The sequence below is a fragment of the Gossypium hirsutum genome, chromosome D03 (genome assembly GCF_007990345.1).
Source record: "Gossypium hirsutum isolate 1008001.06 chromosome D03, Gossypium_hirsutum_v2.1, whole genome shotgun sequence".
Taxonomy (NCBI): domain Eukaryota; kingdom Viridiplantae; phylum Streptophyta; class Magnoliopsida; order Malvales; family Malvaceae; genus Gossypium; species Gossypium hirsutum.
In genome coordinates this window covers 12,419,384-12,432,104 of record NC_053439.1, presented here as the reverse complement: position 1 = coordinate 12,432,104, position 12,721 = coordinate 12,419,384, and the positions used below count along the sequence as shown (strand labels likewise).

At 35.0% G+C, this 12,721-nt stretch overlaps 1 non-coding gene across 1 annotated transcript; it reads right to left on the bottom strand.

Annotated features, from left to right (window-relative positions):
• Positions 1 to 248: 248 nt before the first annotated feature.
• Positions 249 to 355, bottom strand: LOC121215812 (small nucleolar RNA R71). The gene has a single exon (XR_005911785.1). It is a non-coding gene; the product is annotated as a small nucleolar RNA R71 (small nucleolar RNA).
• Positions 356 to 12,721: the final 12,366 nt, after the last annotated feature.

Sequence of the window (12,721 nt, the reverse complement as noted above, 5' to 3'; positions counted from 1 at the left end):
CTAGGAATAGTCAGACCGCAAATACAAGCTCAGTAGTTTGAGCTGAAACCGGTGATGTTTCAAATGTTGCTAACAATGGGATAGTTCAGTGGGTTGCCTACTGAAGATCCACAATTATATTGCGGCTTAAATTGTTTCCATATTATTTGAGAGATCGTGCAAGAGTGTGGCTAAATGCTGTGCCATCAAGAACAATGGCATCATGGAATGATCTTTGCTACAATATAATCCTCCCAAATATGTATCTCAAGCTTCGAAATAACATCACATCTTTACAGAAATTAGAGGATGAAACGTTATATGAAGCTTGGGAATGATTTAAGGAATTACTTCAGAAATGTCTGATGCATGGATTCCAGCACTGGATGCAAATGAAGATATATTCTAATAAGTTGAATGTCCATACAAGGATCGTACTTGATGCCTCCGCTAATGGTACTTTGTTGGATAAATTTTATAATGATCCATATAACATTTTGGAAAAGATGGCCAACACTGATTATCAATATACTATCACGTGAATTGGAATGGTAGGATAGTTACTAGCACCATGGATCTTGATGCAATCACTTCATTGATAGCCTGGGTATCATTTTTAGCTATTATGATAAAAAAAGTGAAGAGAGCCACTATAGTTCAAGAGATAAAAGCAATCAAGCCAACGTGTGTTTATTGTTGTAAAGACCTTATGTTTGATGAATGCACATCAAATCCAGCATTTGTGTACTACATGGGTAATTTTAATTGGAATAATAACCCTTATTCCAAAAGCTATAATCTAGGGTGGAAGAAGCATCAGAATTTTAGTTGGAATAATCAAGGTGTGGGAAATCTAAACAATGTTGTGAGGTAGAATGCCAACAGTGCACTGCCAGGCTATGATCATCATATGTCTAGGCAAAATATTAAACAGGGACAAGCATCATCTTCTACCTCTGTTGAAGCCTTGTTGAAAAAATATATGGCCAACAATGATATTGTAATTCAGATTCAGGCTACATCCCTCTGAGCTCTTATGAATCAAGTAGGGAAAATAGCAAATACTTTAAATTCGAGATCACAAAGAGAATTATGAAATGATACTGAGAATTCGAGATCATAAGGGAAGGACCAGTGCAAGGCCATCACCCTTAGAAGTGGAACTCAGCTTGATGATGCTGCCCAAGATGCCACGGAAGGAGAGGATAACTCGAATAATAACCATGTAAACATCCTAGAGCCATCTGAAAAGTACACTGCAACTGAAAAAGCTAAGCAAAAGATTGTTGCAGCAGAATCAGATCGTGTTTCCAACAAAAAAGCCGCAACAAAATAATACCAGCAACCTAAAGGACGACCACCTCTACCTTTTCCTCAGCGATTTCATAATTCTAAGCAGGATATTTAGTTCAAAAGATTTTTTGGATGTACTGAAGCAACTCCATACCAACATACCACTAGTCAAAGCTTTGGAGTAAATGCACAATTATGTGAAATTTATGAAAGATATATTGTCAAAGAAGTGTAGATTGGCAGAATTTGAGACTGTTGCTCTCACTGAAGGGTGCACATCAATGTTAACGAATAAATTACCTCTAAAGTTGAAGGACCCAAGGAGTTTCACTATCCCATGTTCAATTGGAAATCATTTTGTTGGTAAGACGTGATGTGATTTTGAAGCGAGTATAAATCTAATGCCAAATTCTATTTTCATGAAGCTAGGAATTGGAAAAGCAAACCTACTATAGTTACATTGCAACTAACTGATCGATCCTACTCATATCCAAAAGGTAAAATTGAGGATGTGCTGGTATGAGTAGATAAATTTATTTCCCCTGCAAATTTCCCTATTTTAGAATGTGAAGCTGATCAGGATGTGCCAATTATTCTCGGAAGATCATTACTTGCTAGAGGCAGGACTTTAATTGATGTGTAGAAAGGTAAACTGAATATGAGGGTAAATGATCAGCAAGTTACTTTCATTGTATTTGATGCTCTGAAATGTGCATTTGATAATGAAGAATGTCGTGCCATCAGTTTGCTAGAAACAATAGTGGAAAAGAGTTTGTAAGACGTTTGCCATAGCAAAATCTTCTATCTCTAACAATTCGTTTGAATAGCAAGTGCTCAACTCACTCGGTTAGTTGTAGAAACAACTCAACCTCTCTGAGACTAAGCAACTCCAAATTGTTGCAGAATTGGAATAAAAACGTAAAAAAATCTTTTCTATCTTTCTTTTCTTTAATTATTTTACTTTAATTTCGTTTGTATTATTTTTATCTTTAATTACTCAACGTTATTTTCATTTTTGATTGATCATCTTATTAATGAGATCACGGAGTCTGATAAATAAGGGGAGGATATGCACCCAATGAACAGGAATATGTGTTATAAGATCAGTGCACGCAAATCCACCAACAAAAAAGAATGAAGTAACCATACTCACTCCAAGTCAGGGAAGCTTTATTCCTTTCCTTACATCATGCATTCCATTTTTTGCCATGCCATATTTTATTCATATATATCTTCTTGCATTTTTGTTTTATATTTGTACATGCATTAGGGACAACACATCCCTTAGGTTTGGGGGTGTATTGTGTACTTAGGTTGCATTTTATATTTAATATGTATGATCATTTTAGTATAGTCATTCTAGTATAGTTAAAACTATTTTGTCATTGCCATGTAACTACTAAGTATTGTTTTGCCTATGAGGAGTACAATCTTCACTTATGATGTTCGATGATGAGCTTAATTTTTCAATATACCTAGAACATGTGACAATGGATTAGTTGAATTTAGCTTAGGTTAGGTTGCTTGAAAATTAATTCCTAAAAATGAGATGTCCTATACTCAAATTTCTTTTTTTTTTGGATTATAGCAAGTGTCTTTTAATGAACTTAGGGACTTTTGAAGCCAAACTCATTCACATTGCCACAACATTATTAACCTAAATGACAGTAGACACTTCAATGCTTAGAATTGTCGAGTAACTCATCACCACTTTGTTTGCTTCATCGTGCTATTGACGAGAAAGGTGAGTTTAAATAAGAGTGTGTAATAAAAAAGAAAATAAATTAGGGGCACTCCATTGTATTAACAGGCTAAGAAACTAAGGAGATAGTTTTTTGCTCCATCCATCTTCTAAGTTAAAAGCCTTAGCTTCAAGAGTGAGTTTAAATTGTGACATTATCAAGTACTAGCTAATTCAGTGTATACTCCATTGTGGCATCAAGTCAAAGAATTTTGTGACATGCTAAATCCCCTAATAATACAAAAAAAGGAAAAAGAAAAGAAAAAAAATAACCTGAGTTTCGGTAACAAATGAACTAAGTAAATTAGGTGATGTTTGTTATGGCTAGAAAACACACATTAGTATTTAAGAAATTTTGGTTTTAGGGAGAAATTTTCTGCACTACCTTTGTTGCGTGAACCTTTGAAACTTGAACACGTTTTAGACAAAGAAGATTGCTGAGAACTAATGAATATATTCTTCTTTGCATAAACTGGTAGTACAAGATGGTTATGTGTGCTGACAAAAGTTTTGAAAATTCATGCATTCATGCATATTTTGCTTGATGACAAGTAATGACTCAGGTTTGGGGATGTGATAACTCTTGAAAAGAGTTATATTTCATGCCTTTACACCTAGCTAATTTCTTGTACTTTGGTACATTTACTTGCATTTTAAGACACGTCATTAGTATTTTTATGATTGCATTAGGAGCTTGGACTGTGTTTAAATGCTAGGTACTTTTAATTGCATGTGGAAGGGTTGTCTTTGATGGTTTGGTAGGTGCATGATTTGGAGAAAAAATAAATGAATGAAGGTTTGCCAGGGTAAAAGGTTGGACAGTTTGCCACATTGTATGCCGTGGCAATTCCAGGAAGATGACAGAGTCAACACTCAACACATACGATTCTCAGCCCAACTCTACTTGTAATACAAAAATATTCCTAAAAAAGTGGAGAAGATATCATAGGCTACTGGATTTACCCCAGGGAAAAAATTCTAAAAAGCCAAAGGAGGAAACCGTAATGTGTGTTGAAATCCAGAGGCAAAAATAGAGGATAGTAGCTTAGTAGAAACGGAAAGACGAAGACGAAGACAGTCCCTCTTAGCCACCATAGGACACTGTGTCGTTGGAGTGTGTACTGGACAAGAGAAAGCTGTCTTCTCGAAGTTCTTTCGTATTTCTTACTTTGTTCCTCCGTGAATTGATTAGATTGAAACAATTTTGTATGAGATTTTGGATTTGAATTTTAATTTCCAACCCATTAGCTAAATATCGTAGGGCTGGGATTACTTGATGAAGCCTTTATTTTCTTTAATAACTGAAGTATAAACCTGCTTTAATATACTATTTCATTCAATGGTTTTACAAAATTATATGTTTGTAAAATCTAGACATAGATGGATGTACAACATGTTCATTTAGTTAATCTAATTCAAACAAGGTTAGGTTAATGAGATTGAAATTGAATGATATGAACAAGTATTCGACCAAATACTTGTAGTAGATGCTAGACATCAAGTAGTGTTCATACGGTAAGAAAACAAACAGTGGAGGGTGGCATGCTTAAGACCTATAGTCATATATCGCTTAAGGCAAGGTAACTTGAGGTTTTGCTCTCGAAAGAAGCATACCATTTTATAACTCTCTCGAGTAGTAGATTAAGTAAGGTTTTGCTGAGGCATTACAGTTAGTAAGGGCATATTCTGGTAATCCAAACCTTCCAAATCAACATCATAGACCCTCTATCCTCTATCCTCTATCCTTTGTCGTAATATCTTTTCCATAGCATTATTAGTTGTTTATTTATTCGTTTGCATATTATTCACGTAATTATTCTCGTAATTGCCATTGTATTTTTACTCTAGTCTTGTCATAACATTTTCCATCATTTATCAGTTACACATATTACACATTATTTTTCCTTCAAATTACTGCTTCAGTCTTAACATTATTTTGGCCATAACATTAATCGTACTTCAATATAATAACTTGGCCATTTTACACCTAACTGATCCCTGTGGAGACAATCTCAGTTATCACTTTATTACTTGATTAGACGTATATACTTACACAATTCACATATCATTTCACACACGACAATATACATCCACATGTATGTGCCAAAATTATCATTTGGGCGTATAACACCACGCCAAATAAATTGTTTACTGCTATGTGCCTAAAACTTTAGATCCGCCAAAATTGGGGTGTTACATTTTCGCCCGAAAAATCTCACAAAACAACGTTGCTAATACTGCTAACCCGCACGCGCTTGTGCGAAGATAAACAAACAATTTTATAAAGCAATTTAAAAGTGTGGTTTTAACTGCAAGCGGACAGTGTCAGTTTTAATATTTATAGTTTTGATGGAATACGAAGTGTTCCAAGGGGTCAAACCTAAAGTATTGCCAAGTAGGTAAATGTGTTTATCAAGTTAATTACAAGTTAAGTAATTAATAATCTAATTGAGTCAAAAAATTTTAGTGCAAGTTCAAATAAAATTGTTTATAAACTAAAATTAAACTATTAATTAAACTAACTAACCTAAAATTTATTCCTATTGATTTAGATAATGTAAAGTATTAAACAATGGTTGATTGATTAGTTGAGTTCTAATGAAACAATTGTAACACCCCTAACCCGTCTTTGTTGTCGGATTAGAGTTATGTAGTATTACCAAGCAAAATAGAACATTTAAATTCATAATAGAAACAATTATACATATTAAATGTTAACAAATGATAATTGAATCTAATCATGGAAAAAATACTCTTATGGGCCTTCAATCGAGTTTATGGGCCCTAAAAATAGTTTAGAAACAATCTGGGATCAAATCGAAACAAATTAAGAAATTCTGGAAAACTTGTAAATTTGGGTAAACAGGGGTCACACGGCCGTGTGCCCAGACCTTGTAAATATTCGAAGTAGGGACAAACGACCATGTCTCTGCCTGTGTGAGTATTCAAAATAGGGTCACACGGCCGTGTTGTAGATCGTGTTCTAAACTATGTATGCAGCCGAAGTTGGGTCACATGATCGTGTCGTAAGGAGGTGTGAAACCTACACTTAAAAACAATAATGGCGCACGACCGTGTGATAGCCCATGTCCCAGGCCGTGTGCTACATTTATAACTTCTAAAACAAGTCAATTTAAGCCCCATTTCTTCCATAATAAGACACACCATAACTATCCTATTTCACATGGATAAAAGCACATTCAAAACACCAAAAACATGCCTAATATCCATCCATCCAATGTCATAAAAATGAAGCCGACGACTAATCCAACACTTTTAACTTTTCTGCGATTTAGACCCGTTTGATTCGTTTCTTGATCTAACTAATAATTTTCATTCAATTAAACCATTCCATTAACTTAAAATAATCAATTCAACCTATAACCCTAATCAATGGGAAATTAAAAAATTACACCCTAAGTTTTACCTTTTCTGCAATTTAGTCCCTAAACCCGAATCTTGCTATTTAACCACTTTTAATTAAAATTCATGCTAGCTAATTTTCCCTTAGTCTTATAATAGCCCATATTTTTCCTCATTTCACACAAGTTATATTGAATTTTATTATATCAACAATCCAATCCCTAAACATTAAAATCATCAAAAATCACTTAACAAAATACTTATATCTAACTATTAACTTTAATAATTCATAAACTAAATTCAAAAACACATCAAATACATTTATGTAAAGTCCCTAAAATTTTAATAACTTTACGAATTGACCCCCGAGCTAGCTAAATTAAGCTAAAACGAGCTCAAAAGCATAAAAATTACAAAAAATGGGGCAAAATTACGTACCATGCATACAAGAAAAAGCTTCTCCAAAACTTCACACCCTTAGCGATGAAGTATTCGGTTCTCCAAAAAAGAAAAGAAGATGATGATTCCATTATTTTATCATCTTTTGTTTTCTATTTTCCAAATTACCTAATTTCCAAATTAAATCAAAATTCATTAAATGTCAAGCCATAATTATCCACCATATTTAAAATAGGTAGAATTATTACTTAAGGCCCTCATTTCATGCTTTTACACCTATTTAATGTAAATAAGCTTATAGTTACTAACATTTGGAACTTTTACAATTTAGTCCTTTTTACTTAATTAACTATTTAAATGTTAAAATTTCTTAAACAAATTTAAATATGACCCTAATAGCACTTCGTAAATATTTAATAAAATATTTACGGGCTCGGTTGATAGAAATGAGGCGTCGATATATCCTTTTCTAAAACCACTTAAACCTAATTATTCGTTCAAATAACATAAATTATCAAACCAAAATTTATTAAAATGCTATATTTGACTCATAAATATTAAATAATAATATTTACAGACTCACTCGTTAAATTTGTGGCCCCGTAACCACTGTTTCTGGCACCACTGAAAAACGGGTTGTTACACCTATACCGATTATATTGGTTGCCACTCTTAATTAGGAACCTCCTCTCAGTCTCCTCCTAGACTAAAAGATACCACCTAAGATACCTCCCAGCGTCATTCTAGACTAAAAGATGCCACCTAAGGTTACCTCTCCGTCTCACCTAGGCATATCTACCTCTCGGTCTCATTACTCGAAATGATTATATCGAACTATCTAAGGATAAACTCTCCTCTCGGTCTCGTTTATCTAGGTTTTTCGCTAGAGATGTCAACTCTAACGTATTAAGTATTTCAATAAAATCGAACAACCAATCAATTAAGAATAGACATTAACTTAAGTTAGCAAACAACTAACCAACCTACCATCCAATAGTTTAGCACATAATAAATCTTAACATCCAAACAGACATTTCATCGAACAGTTAATAAGCAAAATAAAAACATAAGGATAAGAAATGTTCATTTAGATGTGGAACAAATGACATCCAAAATATTTATCCATCTTTACTTACAAGAAAGATGAAATAAAACTACAAGAATAAAATCTACTCTAAAAAGAAAAGAGAAAACCTAAACTAAAAATGAAAAGAAAAAGAAAAGAAAACCTAACCTAAAAACTATAAGCCCTAAAAAAACTATTCAGCCACAAAAAATATGAAATGAAAGGATCATAAAGTTGTATTTATAGCCGACTAACATTTAACCTAATATTGATCATTTTGCCCTTAAGTAAAAAGGAAGACATAAGCTTGTTTGGACACAAAATTGCCTTGGCAGTTTTTTTTTCACTCTTCAGGCTTGGTTTCCCAATACCCACAGAAGTCTTGAAATTGGGAGTCTTGGGGTCTTGGTATCACGGTACCCATTACTTGCTATTGTGATATCACTGTAGCTGACCTCGATTCTCTTTATTTCAACACTATCAAGGGTATCATGACTTTCATGCTTTGATATCGGAACACCCCCTTCTCGATGATAATTTCTTCACATTCAGACCACCATCGACTCCCTACACCACTTAATCAACTTGTTATGTTTCCCATGGCACGATTGGCCAATTTGGGTCTAAAAATAGCTTAAAACTAATAAAAACAATTTATTAAAAAAACTAAAAATCGACAAAAACACATAAAAGACACTTAAATTGCTTGAGAATAAGCTCCTTAAATGTAATAGAGAGTCTAATTTGACGTATCAAATTATGGTAGATCAACTGCTAAGCCTTAACTGTACGAACGAAAGAGCATCAAATCATATAACAGGGTCAAGTACATCAAATGGACCTTATTTTTATTTGCATCTGGCATGAGTACACCCTCTATTAGATGCATGATATATGCTCAAGCAACGCACATCATCTCCCGTTTAGTCACACTACTCGGTAAATTTTTGAAATTTTCCTTTAACCATAAAAATCTCAAACTTGTAAAATTATCTCTAGCATCACCGGGCAAGCATCCTAGTAAGTGATAACAAAGCGTTGCCAGTTTAGACACTTGTACCCGTGATTGCACTACCATCGATTAGGAGCCGAAGTCGTAGTGTAACATCTTCCAAAGTGATTGTGCACTCCCCACATGACAAATAAAATTTTTAGGTCTCCAGGTGCCACCGCTTAACTAAAGTAGATATCAAGTCAGCCCTCAAATCAAACATATAGATCTATGTCACTGATCTGAATCCAGATGCCTCCAAGTGAGGCATAATACATTCCTCTGGCCGATAGTGCGGACCATTGCATTGGCCCACAATACGCGGTACTCACCCTGTGTATATTAAAATATCGAATCAGTTAAAATCTCCCAATTGAATAAAAAATGATGTGTAACTTTATAAGGGAACCCGTGAATAATAAATAACAATTTTTTACCGGTTCATTAATTATATTTATTATGTGATCATCTTCTCTAATCAAAAAACCCATTTTGTAACGCCCCAAATTTTGTCTGTGTTTGATTTGTTCAGTTTTGTCATAAATAAGTATTTTCTTTAGTGGTTAAGTGATTTGTGTGTGTTAGAGGTCTTGGGTTCAAGTCTCACGTTTGAAATTTTTTCTATTTTTCTTTCTAGCCTTGTCCTTAATTATTTGGCTTATATTATATCTTTGGTCAACTCATTTTAGAATGAGCCTGTTGGTTCAAGTGGTAAGATGTTAGCAGCCCTAAGATCTTGTGTTTGAATCCCCGTGTGAGTGAATGGCAATAATTTTTACTTCTGTGTGTGCGTACCGGTTGTGTAGTAGAGGTTTTGTGGAATTGAAATTTTGTGGTAGTTGGATGAGGATTAGTGTGTCAAATTTTGTGGGATTTGGTTGTTAGTGAGGGTAGTAGGGAGTTTAGATTTTTTTTTATTAGAATTTTATTTTTTTTGTTTTGTTTCCCCAAAAATCCCCTATTTTGTCACGTTCTTTTTTTCTTCTACAATTTCCTTCTTACGTTTTTTTCTTCTGTTCTCTCCCCTTTTTTGTTTTTTTTCTCTTCTTTGATATTTGTCCATCGTGTTTGTGGTTCTGGGTGTTGGTCATTTGGCTTCTTCGTTTCAATTTGGACAGGTAAGTTGTGGGTAGTTTCTTTTTAATCGTGTGTTTTGGGGGTTTCATTATTCTTGTAACAGAAAGATTTGTTGATGGTATTATTTATCTTATTGCTCAAATAAGGGAAATCCAAGAGGCTCGATATTGTCCTTCGACGACTTAATCGCATTAGAAACTGTTGTAGACGTTGGGTAAATGCTCGAACATTGATGACTTTTATTCTAGTGTTGGAATTGAATAATTGTGAGTTGTGGTAGAGTAAATTATTTTGTAAATTTAAGAATTTTGTGACTAATTTTTTGTGATTAAGTGTCATTTTTAGGTATTCGTTGTCTCGTAGTTGTGTTCACTTCACAATCAAGCCAGGTGTGTACTGAGAAACTCGAAAAATAGTGAACGGAAAAAGCCTAAATTGGGCTTTGTCGATGCCACACGGCCGTGTGTGACACATGGTCTAAGCCATTTTGGGCCATGTGGGCCTTACGTGCATGTATGGGCCGTGTGCCAAGCCGTGTGGGCCACATAGGCAAGTGGACCCAATATTCAAAATTTTTCCCTAGCTTCGTACACATTATCCCGATCAATTGTAGGCCTTTTGTTGGGTTGATAACCCTCAGAATTAGGCGGGTTGTTGTGATGAGATCTCGGATACATCCACATTTTCGTAAACTCAGTTTATTTTAAATTTAACTTATTTAAATTTCTTATTGAAGAGTTTTGTAAATTTTAGACTTTCTAGACATTTGGGATTATTTTTGTTTTGGGACTTTTATTTTGGATTTTTTGCATGACCCTCGATAAAATGACTTTACGGTAATTACTATTTTTCTGCAATAAACTATTTTCGAGAAAACAAACTCGATTTTCCAAAATATAATGTTCTAAGAATTTCCAATGCAAAATATTCAATTTATTTAGAAAATGTACACAAACAATGGTTTTAACTAAATAATTATGACAAACATGTTTTCAAATAAAACGGGCTTTTTAAGTAACAAAGGTTCATGCTATTTTTAATAAACGAAAGCTAGATTTCAATCCATTTTATGTAACCACTCCAAATTCAACCATAACGTCTAGGCCAAGTTTGGGGTGTTACATTTAGTGGTATCAAAGTGAGGTTGCAAAACTCGGGCTGTAAAAATTTTGGGTTCAAAATTTTATTTGTAAAAAAACTATTATTTTCTGAGTAAAGTTTATTTTTAAATTTCTAAAGTAAGCTTGTGGAATACCAAGCCTCTGACACTGATCCTTTAAGTACTTCTGACTTATAAATACTTTAGTTTAGAAAACTCTGATAGAATAGCTAGTGACTGAAACATTTTTGAGACTTTTGAAATTCCTTTTGATACTTATTTGAAGCATAAAATACTTCCTAATAAATACTTAAACTGATACATAAAACTTCGTAATGTAGATAATCTAAGAATACGATGAGTACTCGTGGAACACATGGCAATGGTACTCGTGGGTGCGGTGGATGCCGTAAAGGGACTTGAGCTGAGTCATATCTAGATTCAAGTGAGACACTGGCTACACCTACTTCAAAGACCGAGACTCAAAGTCACTCAACTGAGGACGACGCATTGTCCCAAGCCATGTTTAGAGTGTTCGAAAGGGTTGCTAGGCCCCATTCTGGTTCTGAGTGCTCTGGGTCGGTAACTGAATGACTCCGATCTAACAACGCTGAGATGTTTAGAGGTGTCACTGGAGTTACCCCAAGTGTGGCCAAATATTGGATGGAGGCCACCGAGAGGATCATGAATGATATTGATTGCACCCTTGAGTAGAAATTAAAGGGTGTAGTATCTCTGCTTCGTGATGAGCATATCAGTGGTGGTTAACAGTTGAGAAGGGTACTCAGCCGGATTGAATTACTTGGGATCAACTTAAGAGCGCGTTCTAGAATAAATATGTGAGGGAAAGTTATGTGGATGCTCGTAGACTCAAGTTTATGAACCTTACGTAAGGGGATAGGACTATGGTCAAGTATGAGACCAAATTTTTAAGACTGAGTTATTATGCTCGTGGGATGGTGCCGACTGAGTATGAGAAGTATGTTCACTTTGAGGAAGGATTAAGAGATAATCTAAAGGTTCCGATAGCTTCACAAAGGGAATGGAAATTTGCCGTCTTTGTAGACAAGGCGAAGATCGCTGAGGAGGTTAAGCACGTTGAGCACGAGAATAGGGACCGTGAGAGGGGTAAGAATAAGAGGGATTCAGAGCGCTCTAGTTCTGCTCAGAGGCCTAAAAAACGAGTCAAATATGATGGGCCTTCAAGAGTTGGGGTTCCAATTGCTTCCATTGTGGCTCAGTCATGTAGAGATTGTGGTAAATGTTATTCGGGAGAGTGTTAGAAGAGGTTGGGAGTGTGTCTGCAATGTGGGTCAATGGAGCATGCATCAGGGATTTCCCACACCATTCTGATCTGATGCAAACTCCAGCTCTGGGTTTTGTTCAGACTCAGCGAGTAATTTAGCAATCGCTTAGGGGCTGTGGTCCGGCCAAGGGTGGTAGGTGTATGGGTAGATGGCAGAGAGCACCGGGTAGAGGTGCTAATTTGGCTGAGGCAAGGTAACCTGCATTGGTTTATACTGCTAGATGTCATAAGGACAGAGAAGTCATTGATGTGGTTACTGATACGTTCGTTATTTATGATGCCCCTTATTTTGCATTGATAGACATAGGGTTAACACAGTCCTATGTAGCTAGCTTTGTTTCTGTAAACTTGGAGATTTCTGTTGAGAGCACTTTTGGTGAGATTACTATAATTTGTCCTTTGGGCCA